Source organism: Oncorhynchus tshawytscha, linkage group LG12 (genome assembly GCF_018296145.1).
Source record: "Oncorhynchus tshawytscha isolate Ot180627B linkage group LG12, Otsh_v2.0, whole genome shotgun sequence".
Lineage (NCBI taxonomy): Eukaryota > Metazoa > Chordata > Actinopteri > Salmoniformes > Salmonidae > Oncorhynchus > Oncorhynchus tshawytscha.
The window spans coordinates 6049685-6069500 of record NC_056440.1 but is presented as its reverse complement, the minus strand read 5'-3'; the positions used below and the strand labels follow the sequence as shown (position 1 = coordinate 6069500).

Sequence of the window (19816 nt, the reverse complement as noted above, 5' to 3'; positions counted from 1 at the left end):
AAGTGAGGGATGTCTATTTTCCATTAATTTGAATTAGATTTTTAAAATTCTTCCTGAATTTATACTGAACCAATCCCGAGTGCGCCTCCCTAGTGGCGCAGTGGTTTAAGGCGTCACTACAGACCCTGGTTCGTTCCCAGGCTGTGTCACAACCGGCCGTGATCGGGAGTCCCATAGGGTGGTGCACAATTGGCCCATGGTCATCTGGGTTAGGGGAGGGTTTTGTCGGGGGTAGGCCATCATTGTAAATAATAATTTGTTCTTAACTGACTTTCCAAGTTAAATTATTATTATTTTAAACGGTGATTGTGAGGAGGACCATAGTATTTCAGCAACTGTTTCAAAAACATTAGACCAGGTTACTATCATTAGACCAGGTTACTAACATTAGACCAGGTTACTAACATTAGACCAGGTTACTATCATTAGACCAGGTTACTAACATTAGACCAGGTTACTAACATTAGACCAGGTTACTAACATTAGACCAGGTTACTATCATTAGACTAGGTTACTAACATTAGACCAGGTTACTAACATTAGACCAGGTTATTAACATTAGACCAGGTTACTAACATTAGACCAGGTTACTAACATTAGACCAGGTTACTAACATTAGACCAGGTTACTATCATTAGACCAGGTTACTAACATTAGACCAGGTTACTAACATTTGACCAGGTTACTATCATTAGACCAGGTTACTAACATTAGACCAGGTTACTAACATTAGACCAGGTTACTAACATTAGACCAGGTTACTAACATTAGACCAGGTTACTAACATTAGACCAGGTTACTAACATTAGACCAGGTTACTATCATTAGACCAGGTTACTAACATTAGACCAGGTTACTAACATTAGACCAGGTTACTAACATTAGACCAGGTTACTAACATTAGACCAGGTTACTAACATTAGACCAGGTTACTAACATTAGACCAGGTTACTAACATTAGACCAGGTTACTAACATTAGACCAGGTTACTAACATTAGACCAGGTTACTATCATTAGACCAGGTTACTATCATTAGACCAGGTTACTAACATTAGACCAGGTTACTAACATTAGACCAGGTTACTATCATTAGACCAGGTTACTAACATTAGACCAGGTTACTAACATTAGACCAGGTTACTAACATTAGACCAGGTTACTAACATTAGACCAGGTTACTAACATTAGACCAGGTTACTAACATTAGACCAGGTTACTAACATTAGACCAGGTTACTAACATTAGACCAGGTTACTATCATTAGACCAGGTTACTATCATTAGACCAGGTTACTATCATTAGACCAGGTTACTAACCTCCCTTGTGAAATATTACAAAACAGCTCCATAATCAAACTGGGCCAACATAAATCTTATAGAGTCTGTTTTTTTCTTTCTTTCTACTGTGTTATTGACTGTACGTTTGTTTACTCCATGTGTAACTCTGTTGTTGTTTGTGTCACACTGCTTTGCTTTATCTTGACCAGGTCGCAGTTGTAAATGAGAACTTGTTCTCAACTGGCTTACCTGGTTAATTAAAGGTGAAATAAAAAATAAATATGTTTAAATCCATGTTAGCAGAAATCTTATACGTTTTAAATCCATGTCAGCCATACGGATAACGCCATCCTGATCCTAATACCTGCTATTATCTTCTCCCTAGTTCTAGCCTGTCATTAAATGTACTGAGAAAGCTGTTTATTATGCTACCTTCAAAACAACTGGGAACTCGGGAAATTACAAGGTCAAATCATGACGTCAGTGATCTTCAGTTATAGGTAAATCGGAGAAAGAGGCCCGAGTTGGATGACCGTTCAAATAGATTTCTCAGAGTTCCCAGTTGCTTGTTACGCACTGAAGTCTGAGAGTTCCTAGTGCCTAGTTGTTTTGAACGCTGCATTATACCGCTGTAGCATCGAGTAAGAGAGAGAGAATATGTGTGTGTCGGAGAAAGAGAGATTGAATGTAGTATTTTGTGGGGCTTCAGTGGTCAGGAAGGGAGAGAGAGAGAGGGTTGGGCTCTTCAGAGGTCAGGCAGGGAAGGGAGAGAGAGAGGGTTGGCTCTTAGGTGGATAGTAGGAATTCCTTTGGGAGAATCTCATTTGGTTTTTCGTCTGGGTCCTCTGTCCTCTCTTACCTCCTTTTGAAAAATGGTCAAAGGTAAATATTGGAGAGGGAACATGGATGCAAATGCTCTTGTATGAAATGAGACTGTCCTCTAATCGCACGTCATCAGGCAAATTAACGTTTGCAGGGTGGAATCCCAAAATAAAGTGAAAGGATGAGTACCATATCGTTTTTAAATACTTCCATGCTTTCCTCCTTTAAGAAAACAGCAACTGATTCAATTAAAACACTTCCACGCTTGCTACCGCGAGGATACTATTGCGCTTGCTGCTGCCGAAGTAGGTAATCAATGAGGTGAGCGGACTCTTTCGTTCGCCTACTAATGAATTGACACGCCTCGACCCCTTATCGGTTTCTGGGTCTCGGAGGAAGAGAGGACGGAGGAGGCAAGGTCCAAATGAGAATCTGGGCCGTGTTCAGTTCTTCTCTGAGTAAAGTTTATTTGTGTGTGAAAAGCCAGGCTCACCATTGTTCAATGAGGAAGTCTCTAGTATAGATGTGTTTTTATCAGAGTTGGGGGGATAAATTAAATGCCAGTCCAGCCTATTGATAGCTTTCACCAGGCCTGGGTTCAAAAACTTTTATTTTAAAACATATTTCTGTGTATTTGGTTATTTTCAAATACACAGCTCCAAAAAAACGTACTTTTATTTCAGTATCTGAATAGATATTTGAAGAAGAAAAAAACAAATAGTCGACCAAATTGTATTTTCAAATAGCTGGGCAAATGCATGGGAGTGTCTTTGAGTCTTCTGAAATACATTCCAATATTCAACTTTTAATTTTAATTTTAAATAAAGGTTTATCTAAATACTTGTTGTTGAAAAATAATTTAAATATATGGTATTTGATCCCAGCCTGGTCTCCACGTTTATCATGTTATTTCAATGGTGTTTTGATTTTGTGGAATATTTTTGCAGATGGGTTAGAATATATTCGATTTTTATTGTATTTATCCACATCACAATCAAACAAGTTGCCATTGATAACTATGGGGCCATTACACAGCACTGCCACGCCATCTGTAAAACCTGCATGACACAAAATCGAAACCTTAATATCTAAGCTCAGCTACAAATGCTTAAATATATATATATTTTTAAAACTCATTATAAATGTTTAAATCAATTACACAAAACTCAATTCTGCACAGGCTTACAATTGCTTGTTTAAACAATTGTCACATTCAATTATTTGGGCAATGAATGAATGTCACAACTGTTTAGTCCCCTAAAACATTGTTTGAGACATCAGTCACTACAGTTTATTAGATCCCTAAAATGATAACGACATGCCTGTGTTCAAAGATTTCCTTGGTTATTATCGCATATCTTCTGATGCATATAATTACCAAGGAGCTCCTCCAACTCAGCTATGAATAATAAAGTGAGAGATTATTGCTGCGTTCGTAACATAGCGGGAAGTGGGGATATACCACGTACAACTAGGAAAAATTCACTAGGAAAGGGAGAGGTTAAACGGACACGCCTGGTGCCCAAATTGATGAGGTTTTGTCGGGGCAGCGAGTGCCGAGTGGAGACGAACGGATTCGGTAAATTCAGTTCAGTCCTTTCCAGGTGTTTAATTTATACTTGCGGCTACAAAAAAAATCGTAACGTTATGCCGTAGTTGTACGTTTTCTAGGAAAATCACTACAATAAATGTGCTTTAGCTGTCACCATGGCCTGACATTAGCTACACTAGCTAGCTACTCCCCTCTCCTTACTTAAAAAAAAAAATTGTACATAATGTCCCCCGCCATCATTTTCCTATGAACGAAAATGGATTCTGGATACTTTTTTGAAATTGTACATAATCCCCGAGATTTGAAAGAGGAAGTCGTGATGAAAATGAGACAGGTGAGGCGGTTTCCTAACGAGATAAAGTCAGCGAACAAATGGATAGCCATTGCTCTTCGTGCTGCTAGCGAATGTGCAGTCACCGTCCACTTGGATACCTGGCGTGTCCGTATAGCCTCTCCCACTTGAACGGCCCTCCGACTGGTAATTACTAGTGGAAAACTCATCTATCATGCTGACCTCTAATGTCACCTACTAAGAAAATTACCTTGAAAACAGCATTTTCAGCAGTTAAATGCAAGAGCAAATCATTAAGCCCACTATAAAAACCAATCTATTAATATGTCTTTTTGAGCACTATAATTTGTTGACAAGTGCGATAACTGTACTTTTAGTTTATGGTTTACGCAGCTTGTTGGACGTTAGCCAATCAGCGTTTCTCAACGAGTTGAAAGCAAGTTAATGCATCCAACTGGTATTTACGACTTCTTACGACATCTGGTAAATTCCCACCTCTCACGTGGTTACTGATAAAAGTCACCTTGTCCGAGAGAGACTTACACGGCTATCAAAACGTCACGCCATAGTAAGCCTATACGAATCACAACCGTTATTTTTAAGTGTTTCTAAAAATCCCCAATGAGAAAATGAATGGTGGAAAAAGAATTAGAACCATTTCCATGTTTGACCGCTAGGTTTTATGGGTATCATGACACCTCCACTGTGGGGCTCTATACCTTATCATCAGTATATTCATTCCTTGGAACAGGGTGATCATGTTCAGCTTCATGTAGAAGTGGAATTTCGATTGCATCAACTTCATTGGCAATGACAAAGGCGAATGCCATGTCTGCCAGTAGCTAGGGGTTCAGTAGCTAGGGGTTCAGTAGCTAGGGGTTCAGTAGCTAGGGGTTCAGTAGCTAGGGATTCAGTAGCTAGGGGTTCAGAAGCTAGGGGTTCAGTAGCTAGGGGTTCAGTAGCTAGGGGTTCAGAAGCTAGGGGTTCAGTAGATAGGGGTTTAGTAGCTAGGGGTTCAGTAGCTAGTAGCTAGGGGTTCAGTAGCAAGGTCCAGTAGCTAGGGGGTTCAGAAGCTAGGGGTTCAGTAGATAGGGGTTCAGTAGTTAGGGTTCAGTAGCAAGGGTCCAGTAGCTAGGGGTTCAGTAGCTAGGGGTTCAGTAGCTAGGGGTTCAGTAGCTTAGGGTTCAGTAGCAAGGGTTCAGTAGCTAGGGTTCAGTAGCTAGGGGTTCAGTAGTTCAGTATATAGGGGTCAGTCTAGGGTTCAGTAGCTAGGTTTCAGTAGCTAGGTCTCAGTGGCTAGGTTTCAGTAGCTGGGGTTCAGTAGCTAGGGGTTCAGTAGCTAGGGTTCAGTAGCTAGGTCTCAGTGGTGGTTTCAGTAGCTAGGGGTTCAGTAGCTAGGGTTCAGTAGCTAGGGGTTCAGTAGCTAGGTTTCAGTAGCTGGGGTTCAGTAGCTAGGGGTTCAGTAGCTAGGGTTCAGTAGCTAGGTCTCAGTGGCTAGGTTTCAGTAGCTAGGTTTCAGTAGCTAGGGTTCTTAACTGACTTGCCTAGTTAAATAAGGTTCCATTTGAAAATTTAAAAAATTTAATATAAATATTTGCGCATAAAGGCTTTTCCATTTGTCACATCATACTTTTTACCGACACAAAAAGATCCCACCATGTCGAACGAAACAAATTGTACAGGCATTTTATGTTTCCATCTGCCTGGTGGTGACTTTTTTCATCCGTCAGGTAATTCATCGGCATGAAATGGTTGAATGAAAATATGGATAGTGTCATGTTTCCTAGAAACAGCAGAAGTTGTCTGATTTGCTGTCAGTGGATGTGTACCTCCCCCATATGCCCCACATGTCATCTGGTACCTCCCCCACATCCACGTCAGGTCATCTGGTACCTCCCCCACATACACGTCATGTCATCGGGTACCTCCTCCATATGCACGTCATGTCATCGGGTGAAAGTATGCCATTCTCAAATTGAACAATAATCTGCGGGTGCTCAGTCATTTTGGCAACGAGGCAGCATGGTACATTGTCCAGAAAACATAAATCTCTTTTTCATAAAATACAGACAAATTTTTATTGGGAAGGCAGATATAGCGTGGTTATTACACGTTCTTAATTACGTCACTTTTATTTTGAGTCGAATTCCCTGTGGGCTTGAACGAGGCACGGGGGTCGCACCAAAAAAACATTTATATATATATATATAATATATATCCATATCATAATCCTGGGTTATGCCCAGGAGGCAGCCCGGTTCCAAATCGAATGCAATCAACTTTCAGTCGATGCAAATCACAGCTACACTAGAAAGTCTCAGATTTCCAATTTTGATAAACTCCTACTTCTATTGGGTGAAATACGATAGTGTTTCATCGCAGCAGTACGATTTGTGACCTGTTGCCACGAGAAAAGGGCAACCAGTGAAGAACAAACACCATTGTAAATAAAAACCCATATTTATGTTGATTTATTTTCCTTCAGTACTGCAATGACCTGACTATTTGCACATGGTAATAACACAGTACATATCCATAGTATGACATTTGAAATGTCTCCATTCCTTATAAACTTTTATGAGTGTAATTTTTACTGTTCACTTTTTATTGTTTATTTCACTTTTGTTTATAATCTTTGGGCTCCCAGGTGGCGCAGCAGTCTAAGGCACTGCATCTCAGTGACCCCGGTGCCTCGTTCCCTACAGACATCCTGGTTCGAATCAGGCTGTATCACAAACAGCCGTGATTGGGAGTCCCATAGGGCATCGCACAATTGGACCAGCGTCGTCCGGTTTTGGGCGGTGTAGGTAGTCATTAATAAGAATTTGTTCATAACTGACTTGCCTAGTTAAATAAAAAATAACATAAATCCCATGCCAATAAAGTCCTTTGAATTTAATTGATTTCCCAGTTCCCAGTTGTTTTGAAAGCATTAGCCCGCTTAGTTCGTTCTTGACTGTGATTGGCTGGCGGGACTGCCGTAGAGTCAGGTCATTAGTAGGCTTTCTCGGTTTCTCGAGCTCATACAAGTCAATACGCTCGTGAATGAGGATCTGCAGCTGTACACTCCGTAGTTGTCCAACGCGGGCTATTGCGTTATGTGCATGGTGGTTTCGTTCTCTTACCAATAACTCTCCAAAGGCTTTTTCGCAAGTGATGAATATTCTGAATTGCGTGGCTGAGGAGACCTGCGGCTGATACCAGTACAAATTCACAGATTTCAATTTTCATCGGTACACTTTCTTCATCGGAGAGAGAGAGAGAGTCATTTCGAAAGTGCGCGCTTTACTCTAGTGGGGAAAAGGGATATTACGGATTCTACGTGCAGTTTTTTCATTCTGAGGTGAGATATTTTAATTGTTTCCCGTAAACCTTGGAACTTGCTTTAGATTTCAGTTGGATCATTTCTTTACTGTCACAGTAATACGCATAGGTTTTATGTGCACACAGAGGGCGGCAGTGTGTGTGTGTGTTTCTGCGTTTGGGGAATGTATTTCGTTTCACTTCGTCTGCATTGTGAATTGAGTAGAAATTCAAGCACTATCCGGTTTATTTTGTTAAATACATTTTCTGCAGTGAGTTTTGATTCATATTTGGAATAGTTTTGTAATGAATGAACATAAGACCATAGGTAGGTAGGTGCTGGTACGATTTGACAAACGCAACACCCAACACACAACTCACAGTAAGCGTTTCACTGTTAAACCACACTTGTTGTTTACCAAGCATGTGAGTAATAACATTGGATCTGATTCTTCTATACATTGGCTGGTTTATGCAGATCAGATTCATTTATTGGGTTATATGTGGTGTCAGTCAACTGGAGTATTCTCTTCACTAAGCACATCACAGAATGTACTTTAATGGGATTTTATTTTTACCATTGGTGTCAACGTTAACTATTTTTAACCCTTACTACGCCGAGGTTAAGATGATTCTACCTCACCACAGGACGCAAGGATCAATACAGGGTCATTCTCACTGAATTCACAAAGATATGTGATAAACATGCTCCTTGGAGTAGATGGCTGAGTTCCCGCGGGTCCGGTCAAGAGATTATTGCGGCGTGGTCGAAAAATGTTCATGCTGCAGTTGAGAACCGGCGGTCAGACAGACACTTTTTTGGGGTATTCACACTCTCAAACACTCTTAGAAATGTTATAGAAACAAATGGGTTTCTATCACATGGAACCCCTAAAAGTTCGATATAGAATCCTTTTAAAGGGTTCTTTGATCAGAACCCCAAGGGTTCTTTTTCCATGTAGAACCCTGTATGGCGCCATTTATGAATTCTTTTTTTTAATATATTTTTTGCTAAGAATATAATATAATAAACTATTTTTTTTTTAAAGTGGATGAAAATAATACCTGCATAGTTTGGAGGTTTTATTGTCCTTATATGCAAACATAGTTTGGAAATATGCAGTGGTGGCCAGGGAGGCATCTGTTTGTTTAAAAGATGTCAATCTTGGTACCAACTCTGGCTGACTTCTCTATAGAACAGTACAGTATGGGTTGTTGTCTGTCTGACTTCTCTATAGAACAGTACAGTATGGGTTGTTGTCTGTCTGACTTCTCTATAGAACAGTACAGTATGGGTTGTTGTCTGGCTGACTTCTCTATAGAACAGTACAGTATGGGTTGTTGTCTGGCTGACTTCTCTATAGAACAGTACAGTATGGGTTGTCTGGCTGACTTCTCTATAGAACAGTACAGTATGGGTTGTCTGGCTGACTTCTCTATAGAACAGTACAGTATGGGTTGTTGTCTAGCTGGTTCCTGAGAAGAAGAACAAAGGAGCATAAACATGAGTTAATCCTCAGGAATAAACATGAGTTAATCTTCAGGAATAAACATGAGTTAATCCTCAGGAATAAACATGAGTTAATCTTCAGGAATAAACATGAGTTAATCCTCAGGAATAAACATGAGTTAATCTTCAGGAAAAAACATGAGTTAATCCTCAGGAATAAACATGAGTTTATTAAGTCAAAAGATAGAATGACAACTTGCATGCAGTTGTTGTCAGCAACAGCCGGAAGAGAGATCCTCTGTCTCTGATCGTTCTGGGTTACTGCCAGACTGAGCAAGACATAGATAGTGTGTTAAAAATCATGTCATGAATAACTAGACTTTTGAATCACCATGACTTATCATACATAATGTAGATACATCCTCTCAATCAGCCCACTGCTCATAACATGCATTGAAGAGGTCAGCAGTCTTCTAATTTCATAGTCCTCTCATCTGAATACTGAAATAAAAGGAACCATTAGCTAATTGCCAATGTCAGGCCGGGTATGTAGCTCTATTTGGCATATTACATAAAAACAAATAATAAGACTTAGCTGCTAACTTTTTTGTGTAAAGTGGATAATTAACACCATAGAATGCTGTTCATCAACTACAGCTCGGCATTTAACACCATAGTACCCTCCAAGCTCGTCATCAAGCTCGAGACCCTGTGTCTCGACCCCGCCCTGTGCAACTGGGTACTGGACTTCCTGACGGGCCGCCCCCAGGTGGTGAGGGTAGGCAACAACATCTCCACCCCGTTGATCCTCAACACTGGGGCCCCACAAGGGTGCGTTCTGAGCCCTCTCCTGTACTCCCTGTTCACCCACGACTGCGTGGCCACGCACGCCTCCAACTCAATCATCAAGTTTGCGGACGACACAACAGTGGTAGGCTTGATTACCAACAACGACGAGACGGCCTACAGGGAGGAGGTGAGGGCCCTCGGAGTGTGGTGTCAGGAAAATAACCTCACACTCAACGTCAACAAAACTAAGGAGATGATTGTGGACTTCAGGAAACAGCAGAGGGAACACCCCCTATCCACATCGATGGAACAGTAGTGGAGAGGGTAGCAAGTTTTAAGTTCCTCGGCATACACATCACAGACAAACTGAATTGGTCCACTCACACAGACAGCATCGTGAAGAAGACGCAGCAGCGCCTCTTCAACCTCAGGAGGCTGAAGAAATTCGGCTTGTCACCAAAAGCACTCACAAACTTCTACAGATGCACAATCGAGAGCATCCTGTCGGGCTGTATCACCGCCTGGTACGGCAACTGCTCCGCCCACAACCGTAAGGCTCTCCAGAGGGTAGTGAGGTCTGCACAACGCATCACAGGGGGCAAACTACCTGCCCTCCAGGACACCTACACCACCCGATGTTAAAAGAAGGCCATAAAGATCATCAAGGACAACAACCACCCGAGGCACTGCCTGTTCACCCCACTATCATCCAGAAGGCGAGGTCAGTACAGGTGCATCAAAGCTGGGACCGAGAGACTGAAAAACAGCTTCTATCTCAAGGCCATCAGACTGTTAAACAGCCACCACTAACATTGAGTGGCTGCTGCCAACACACTGACTCAACTCCAGCCACTTTAATAATGGGAACTGATGGGAAATGATGTAAAATATATCACTAGCCACTTTAAACAATGCTACCTAATATAATGTTTACATACCCTACATTATTCATCTCATATGTATACGTATATACTGTACTCTATATCATCGACTGCATCTTTATGTAATACATGTATCACTAGCCACTTTAACTATGCCACTATGTTTACATACTCATCTCATATGTACATACTGTACTCGATACCATCTACTGCATCTTGCCTATGCCGCTCTGTACCATCACTCATTCATATATCTTTATGTACATATTCTTTATCCCCTTACACTTGTGTGTATAAGACAGTAGTTTTGGAATTGTTAGTTAGATTACTTGTTGGTTATTACTGCATTGTCGGAACTAGAAGCACAAGCATTTCGCTACACTCACATTAACATCTGCTAACCATGTGTATGTGACAAATAAAATGTGATTTGATTTGATTTGAAGTAGTTTACCGTTACCTTTTTCCTGTCTAATGTTAGCTAGCTAGCTAGCTTACAAACGGTGCTTAAATTCTAATACAACTTTATTTATCTAGCCTATAATTTATCACATGACTTTGGCTTCATATATTTGAATTAAATAATCAACTTTGCTTTCCTTAAAGATTCAATATGCAGAAATCGCTTCGTCATTTCCTGGTTGTTGAAGTTCTATTTAGTTTTGCCTCATTTTCAGTTTGTGACAAAACAAGAAATGGTTTAGTGTAGAGAATAATTGTACCATCTAAACTGCTGTGAAATATATTTTCAATAACCACAAATATTGTATGTACAAAACCGAAAGTAAAAGACGCAAAAGCAACATTTTAGAAACGGGAAGCATAGTAATTCCGCATATAGAACAAATCTACCACTTCTTAGACTTGCTTTCAATTATAATTTCTATGTGAATTTGGTTGCGTCGCCCAAAAAAGTTACATATTTCAGCTTTAATAAATATAATATTGGTAGGCTATTTGCCTGTTCAACCACCGTCGTTTTGCATCGTCATGCTGGACTGGCTTAGATTTTTTTTTTTTGATGTTTGAATGGAAGTTTTAATTGACACATTTTAATGTGTAAACATTTTAAGCATTTTAATTTACCTTTTTATAAATGTTTGATCTAGATGTTAAATGTTTGATCCCCTTTTTTAATCTAAGAGTCTATTATATTAAACACGTTATTTCCTCTTGTTTCTAGCTAGTATTTAGTTTGCAACAGCACAGAAATACCTTATTTACATAAGAGTTCAGACACTTTGCAATGAGACTCGAAATTGAACTCAGGTGCATCCTGTTTCCGTTGATCATCCTTAAGATGTTTCTACAACTTGATTGGAGTCCACCTGTGGTAAATTCAATTGATTGGACATGATTTGGAAACGCGCACACCTGTCTATATAAAAGGTCCCACAGTTGACAGTGCATGTCAGAGCAAACACCAAGCCATGAGGTCAAAGGAATTGTACGTAGAGCTCTGAGACAGGAACAGATCTGGGGAAAAAAACATTTTTTTGGGAGACTAGTCAGGATCGAGGGAAAGATGAACGGAGAAAAGCACAGATCCTTTAGATCCTTGATGAAAACCTGCTCCAGAGCGTTCAGGACCTTAGCCTGGGGTGAAGGTTCACCTTCAAACATGACAGCGACCCTAAGCACACAGCCAAGACAACGCAGGAGTGGCTTCAGGACAAGTCTCAATGTCCTTGTGTGGCCCAGCCAGAGCCCGGACTTGAACCCGATCGAACATCTCTGGAGAGACCTGAAAATAGCTGTTCAGTGACACTCCTCACCCAACCTGACAGAGCTTGAGAGGATCTGCAGAGAAGAATGGGAGAAACACCCCAAATACAGGTGTGCCAAGCTTGTAGCGTCATACCCCAAAGGTGCTTCAACAAAGTACTGAGTAAAGGGTCTGAATACTAATGCAAATGTGATATTTCATTTAATTATTTTTTTTAATGAATTTGCAAAAATATCTAAAAACCTGTTTTTGCTTTGTCGTTATGGGGTATTGTGTGTAGTTTGATGATGGGGGAAAAAACAATTTTATGTCAGTTAAGAATAAGGCTGTAGAGTGAATTAAATTGTTCCTTCCCTTTGGGGTGTTGTGGTCATTATTATTACTTTGGGGTGGGGTCATTATTATTTGATGGAGGGGGGTATTGTGATACTTTGGAGGTGTTGTGAGGCTTATTACTTTGGATTATGGGGGGCTATTATTACTTTGGGGGAGGCTTATTACTTTGATGTCATTAGGGGCTATTGATTCTTTGGAGGGGGGCTATTATTATGTCTTTGGAGGAGGGTATTGTGATGTCATTATTACTTTGGATGTCATTATTACTTTGGGGGGGGTATTATGATGTCTTTGGGGTATTGGGCTATTATTATGTCTTTGGAGGGTATTGTGATTATTACTTTGGGGTGTTGTGATGTCATTATGGGGTATTGATGTCTTTGGATTGGATGTCTATTGATGTCGTTATGGGGGTGATGTATTACTTTGGATGGGGGGGTATTGATTACTTTGGAGGATTGGGATGTCATTATTACTTTGTGAGGGGGCTATTATTACTTTGGATTGTGATGTCATTATTACTTTGGAGTCATTAGGGGGCTATTATTACTTTGGAGGGGGCTGATTATTACTTTGGATGTCGGGGGGTATTATTACTTTGGAGGGGGCTATTATTACTTTGGATGGGGGCTATTATTACTTTGGAGGATTGGGATGGCTTATTACTTTGATGGGGGGGCTATTATTACTTTGGAGGGGGGCTATTATTACTTTGGATGTCGTTATGGGGCTATTATTACTTTGGATGGGGAGGCTTATTACTTTGGAGGGGGGCTATTATTACTTTGGGGGGGCTATTATTACTTTTGGGGGGCTATTATTACTTTTGAAGGGGGGCTATTATTACTTTGGAGGAGGGGGGGCTATTATTACTTTGGAGGGGGGCTATTATTACTTTGGAGGAGGGGGGGCTATTATTACTTTGGAGGCTATTATTACTTTGGGGGCTATTATTACTTTGGAGGGGCTATTATTACTTTGGGGGCTATTATTACTTTGGGGGGCTATTATTACTTTGGAGGGGGGCTATTATTACTTTGGAGGGGGCTATTATTACTTTGGAGGAGGGGGGCTATTATTACTTTGGAGGAGGGGGGGCTATTATTACTTTGGAGGAGGGGGGCTATTATTACTTTGGAGGAGGGGGGCTATTATTACTTTGGAGAGGGGGCTATTGTTACTTTGGAGGAGGGGGGGCTATTATTACTTTGGAGGGGGGCTATTACTTTGGAGGAGGGGGGCCTATTACTTTGGAGGGGGGGGCTATTGTTACTTTGGAGGAGGGGGGCTATTATTACTTTGGAGGGGGCTATTATTATAAGGGCCTATTATTACTTTGGAGGAGGGGCTATTATTACTTTGGAGGGGGCTATTGTTACTTTGGAGGAGGAGGGGGCTATTATTACTTTGGAGGGGGGCTATTATTATAAGGGCCTATTATTACTTTGGAGGGGGGCTATTATTACTTTGGAGGGGGTAGGCTATTATTACTTTGGGGGGCTATTATTACTTTGGAGGGGTAGGGTAGGCTATTATTACTTTGGAGGAGAGGGTAGGCTATTATTACTTTGGAGGGGGGGCTATTATTACTTTGGGGGTAGGCTATTATTTCTTTTGGGGGGTAGGCTATTATTTCTTTGGGGGGCTATTATTGGCATGCCATGGCTTCTATATCAGGCCTGAAACATTCATGACAAGGAATACATGGAATTAATGTGTGTGATCATAACTTTCCATATCCCATCTGTGTCTGGCTCTCTGTCACATGTTGGTAAAACATATTTTTTTCTTCTTCTTATTTGCAGAAGTGTCCACTAGTTTCAGCGTAGGGAGAAAGTCCCCCTCGTGCTTGAAACTGCACTGCAGATATCTTGACTTTAGGTTATCGACCAAGTGTGTGTGTGTGTGTGTGTGTGTTTTGCACTAGTCACCCAGAGGAGTGACTTGACATGTGATGATGAGTTGTCAGTGTAGTGTTATTAATAAGAGAGCCAATGAATGACTGGGGACAGATTGGTGTTATTCATAAGAGAGCCAATGAGTGACTGGGGACAGATTGGTGTTATTAATAAGAGAGCCAATGAATGACTGGGGACAGATTGGTGTTATTAATAAGAGAGCCAATGAATGACTGGGGACAGATTGGTGTTATTAATAAGAGAGCCAATGAATGACTGGGGACAGATTGGTGTTATTAATAAGAGAGCCAATGAATGACTGGGGACAGATTGGTGTTATTCATAAGAGAGCCAATGAATGACTGGGGACAGATTGGTGTTATTAATAAGAGAGCCAATGAATGACTGGGGACAGATTGGTGTTATTAATAAGAGAGCCAATGAATGACTGGGGACAGATTGGTGTTATTCATAAGAGAGCCAATGAATGACTGGGGACAGATTGGTGTTATTCATAAGAGAGCCAAAGAATGACTGGGGACAGATTGGTGTTATTAATAAGAGAGCCAATGAATGAGGTTACAGTCACAACCACACAGCCAGTGAGGTCACAGTCACAACCACACAGCCAGTGAGGTCACAGTCACAACCACACAGCCAGTGAGGTCACAGTCACAACCACACAGCCAGTGAGGTTACAGTCACAACCACACAGCCAGTGAGGTTACAGTCACAACCACACAGCCAGTGAGGTTACAGTCACAACCACACAGCCAGTGAGGTTACAGTCACAACCACACAGCCAGTGAGGTTACAGTCACAACCACACAGCCAGTGAGGTTACAGTCACAACCACACAGCCAGTGAGGTACAGTCACAACCACACAGCCAGTCACAACCACACAGCCAGTGAGGTTACAGTCACAACCACACAGCCAGTGAGGTTACAGTCACAACCACACAGCCAGTGAGGTTACAGTCACAACCAGCCACAGCCAGCCAGTGAGGTTACAGTCACAACCACACAGCCAGTGAGGTTACAGTCACAACCACACAGCCAGTGAGGTTACAGTCACAACCACACAGCCAGTGAGGTTACAGTCACAACCACACAGCCAGTGAGGTTACAGTCACAACCACACAGCCAGTGAGGTTTCACAACCACACAGCCAGTGAGGTTACAGTCACAACCACACAGCCAGTGAGGTTACAGTCACAACCACACAGCCAGTGAGGTTACAGTCACAACCACACAGCCAGTGAGGTCACAGTCACAACCACACAGCCAGTGAGGTCACAGTCACAACCACACAGCCAGTGAGGTCACAGTCACAACCACACAGCCAGTGAGGTCACAGTCACAACCACACAGCCAGTGAGGTCACAGTCACAACCACACAGCCAGTGAGGTCACAGTCACAACCACACAGACAGTGAGGTCACAGTCACAACCACACAGACAGTGAGGTCACAGTCACAACCACACAGACAGTGAGGTCACAGTCACAACCACACAGACAGTGAGGTCACAGTCACAACCACACATAGTGAGGTCACAGTCACAACCACACAGACAGTGAGGTCACAGTCACAATCACACAGACAGTGAGGTCACAGTCACAACCACACAGACAGTGAGATCACAGTCACAACCACACAGACAGTGAGGTCACAGTCACAACCACACAGACAGTGAGATCACAGTCACAACCACACAGACAGTGAGGTTACAATCACAACCACACAGACAGTGAGGTCAAAGTCACAACCACACAGACAGTGAGGTCACAACCACACAGACAGTGAGGTCACAGTCACAACCACACAGACAGTGAGGTCACAACCACACAGACAGTGAGGTCACAGTCACAACCACACAGACAGTGAGATCACAGTCACAACCACACAGACAGTGAGGTTACAGTCACAACCACACAGACAGTGAGATCACAGTCACAACCACACAGACAGTGAGGTTACAATCACAACCACACAGACAGTGAGGTCAAAGTCACAACCACACAGACAGTGAGGTCACAGTCACAACCACACAGACAGTGAGATTACAATCACAACCACACAGACAGTGAGGTTACAGTCAAAACCACACAGACCGTGAGGTTACAATCACAACCACACAGACAGTGAGGTTACAGTCACAACACACACATAGTGAGGTCACAGTCACAACCACACATAGTGAGGTCACAGTCACAACCACACAGACAGTGAGGTCACAGTCACAACCCCACAGACAGTGAGGTCACAGTCACAACCACACAGACAGTGAGGTCACAGTCACAACCACACAGACAGTGAGATCACAGTCACAACCACAGAGACAGTGAGGTCACAATCACAACCACACAGACAGTGAGGTTACAATCACAACCACACAGACAGTGAGGTCACAATCACAACCACACAGACAGTGAGATCACAGTCACAACCACACAGACAGTGAGGTCACAGTCACAACCACACAGACAGTGAGGTCACAGTCACAACCACACAGACAGTGAGGTCACAGTCACAACCACACAGACAGTGAGGTCACAGTCACAACCACACAGACAGTGAGGTCACAGTCACAACCACACAGACAGTGAGGTCACAGTCACAACCACACAGACAGTGAGATCACAGTCACAACCACACAGACAGTGAGGTCACAATGACCCAGACAGTGAGGTTACAATCACAACCACACAGACAGTGAGATCACAATCACACAGACAGTGAGGTTACAATCACAACCACACAGACAGTGAGATCACAATCACAACCACACAGACAGTGAGATCACAGTCACAACCACACAGACAGTGAGGTCAAAGTCACAACCACACAGACAGTGAGGTTACAGTCACAACCACACAGACAGTGAGGTCACAGTCACAACCACACAGACAGTGAGATTACAATCACAACCACACAGCCAGTGAGGTTACAGTCACAACCACACAGCCAGTGAGGTTACAGTCAAAACCACACAGACCGTGAGGTTACAATCACAACCACACAGACAGTGAGGTTACAGTCACAACCACACAGACAGTGAGATCACAGTCACAACCACACAGCCAGTGAGGTTACAGTCAAACCACACAGACCGTGAGGTCACAGTCACAACCACACAGACAGTGAGGTTACAATCACAACCACACAGACAGTGAGGTCACAGTCACAACCACACAGACAGTGAGGTCACAGTCACAACCACACAGACAGTGAGGTTACAATCACAACCACACAGCCAGTGAGGTCAAAGTCACAACCACACAGACAGTGAGGTCACAGTCACAACCACACACAGTGAGATCACAGTCACAACCACACAGACAGTGAGATCACAGTCACAACCACAGAGACAGTGAGGTCACAATGACAACCACACAGACAGTGAGGCCACAATCACACAGACAGTGAGGTTACAATCACAACCACACAGACAGTGAGATCACAACCACACAGACAGTGAGGTTACAATCACAACCACACAGACAGTGAGATCACAGTCACAACCACACAGACAGTGAGATCACAGTCACAACCACAGAGACAGTGAGGTCACAATCACAACCACACAGACAGTGAGGTCACAATCACAACCACACAGACAGTGAGGTCACAATCACACAGACAGTGAGGTTACAATCACAACCACACAGCCAGTGAGGTCACAATCACAACCACACAGCCAGTGAGGTCACAATTACAACCACACAGCCAGTGAGGTCACAATTACAACCACACAGCCAGTGAGGTCACAATCACAACCTCCATAATAACCAATCTGGTCTTTAGTTTTTGGTTCCTCTTTCACCCAGCCAGGAGCTGAACCAAACCACCAGCAGCTGAGGAGTTGAGATGTGGCTCGTGTACACTTTGAATGCGTCCCAAATGGCACCCTATTCCCTACATAGTGCACTACTGTTGACCAGGGTCCATAGGGTAAGTAACGCACTGTATAGGGAATAAGGTGCCACTTGGAACGTAGCTCTTGACATCTGGAGGTTCTCGCTTCGTATAATCGTCTCTCGATTTGTTTGACACTTTTCTAGGATTAAAACAGTTGTTCAGGCTGCAGCTGGCATCTACTTCAGCCAGGGAGAGGAGACAGAGAGAGAGAGGAGAGGTCACAGAGGAGAGGAGAGGAGAGGAGAGGAGAGAGAGGAGAGAGAGAGGACAAGGAGAGGGTAGGAGAGAAGGAGAGGAAGGAGAGGAGGAGGAGAGAAGAAGAGAGGAGGGTAGGAGAGGAAGAGAGAGGAGAGGAAGAGAGAGGAGGAGAGAAGAGAGGAGGGAGAGAAGAGAGGAGGAGAGAAGAGAGGAGGAGAGAAGAGAGGAGGAGAGAGGAGGGTAGGAGAGGAGGGAGGGGAGAGTAGAGGAGAGGATGAGAGAGAAGGGGAAGACCATAGGAGGGTAGGAGAGAAGAGAATAACCAATCTGGGGGGGAGAGCTGAGGAGGAGATGGGGAGAGGAGAGGAGAGGAGAGGGAGGAAGGAGGAGAGGAAGAGGAGATCTGGAGAGGAGGAGAGGAGAGGAGAGGAGAGGAGAGGCTGAGAGGAGAGGAGAGGAGAGGAGAGAAAGAGAGAGGAGGGTAGGAGAGGAAGAGAGGAGAGGAGAGGAAGAGAGAGGAGGAGAGAAGAGAGGAGGAGAGAAGAGAGGAGGAGAGAAGGAGAGAGGAGAGAGAGAGGAGAGGAGAGGAGAGAGAGGAGGAGAGAAGAGAGGAGGAGAGGAGAGGAGGAGAGGAGGGGAGGGAGAGAGAGGAGAGGATGAGAGAAGAGGGGAAGATAGAGGAGGGTAGGAGAGAAGAGAGGAGGGGAGAGAGAGGAGAGGAGGAGGAGAAGAAGAGAGGAGGGTAGGAGAGGAGGGAGAGAAGGAGAGAGGAGAGGAGAGGAGAGGAGAGGAGAGGGAGGAGGAGAGGAGAGGAGAGGAGAGGAGAGGAGAGGAGAGGAGGAGGAGAGGAGAGGAGAGGAGAGAAAGAAGAGAGGAGGGAGGAGAGGAAGAGAGAGGAGAGGAAGAGAGAGGAGGAGAGAGAGGAGGAGGAGAGAGAGAGGAGGGAGAGAGAGGAGGGAGAAGAGAGGAGAGAGAGAAGAGAGGAGGAGAGAAGAGAGGAGGAGAGAAGAGAGGAGGGGGAGAGAGGAGGGAGGAGAGGAGGGGAGGGGAGAGTAGAGGAGAGGATGAGAGAAGAGGGGAAGATAGAGGAGGGTAGGAGAGAAGAGAGGAGGGGAGGAGAGGAGAGGAAGGGAGAAGGAGAAGAGAGGAGGGTAGGAGAGGAGGGGAGAGAAGAGAGGAGAGGAGGGGATGGAGGAGGAGAGAAGATAAGGAAGGAGAGGAGAAAATGTTTCAGGATGGGGGGGCTGGTGGTGGGAACACCTGGAATCTCATTGGCAGAATTTTGTCCTCGTGGCAGAGCAGACTATTTAAGCGTCCCTAATCTTTCCATCCATGGAGGCTTGTGTCCTGTGTGAGTGTGTGTCCTGTGT

The 19816-nt window shown here is 43.4% G+C and overlaps 1 protein-coding gene across 4 annotated transcripts in view; it reads left to right on the top strand.

Moving 5' to 3' along the window:
* Positions 1–6953: 6953 nt before the first annotated feature.
* The window catches only part of LOC112241775 (ras-GEF domain-containing family member 1B-A), a 73622-nt gene continuing 60759 nt past the window's right edge, over positions 6954–19816 (top strand). For 2 of the 4 annotated variants that reach the window (XM_042331236.1, XM_042331235.1), the window contains exon 1: positions 6954–7287. The gene's annotated coding sequence lies outside the window, so the exon portion shown is untranslated. The remainder of the gene's footprint in view (positions 7288–19816) is intronic. The other 2 variants (XM_042331237.1, XM_042331238.1) reach the window with 1 other exon arrangement.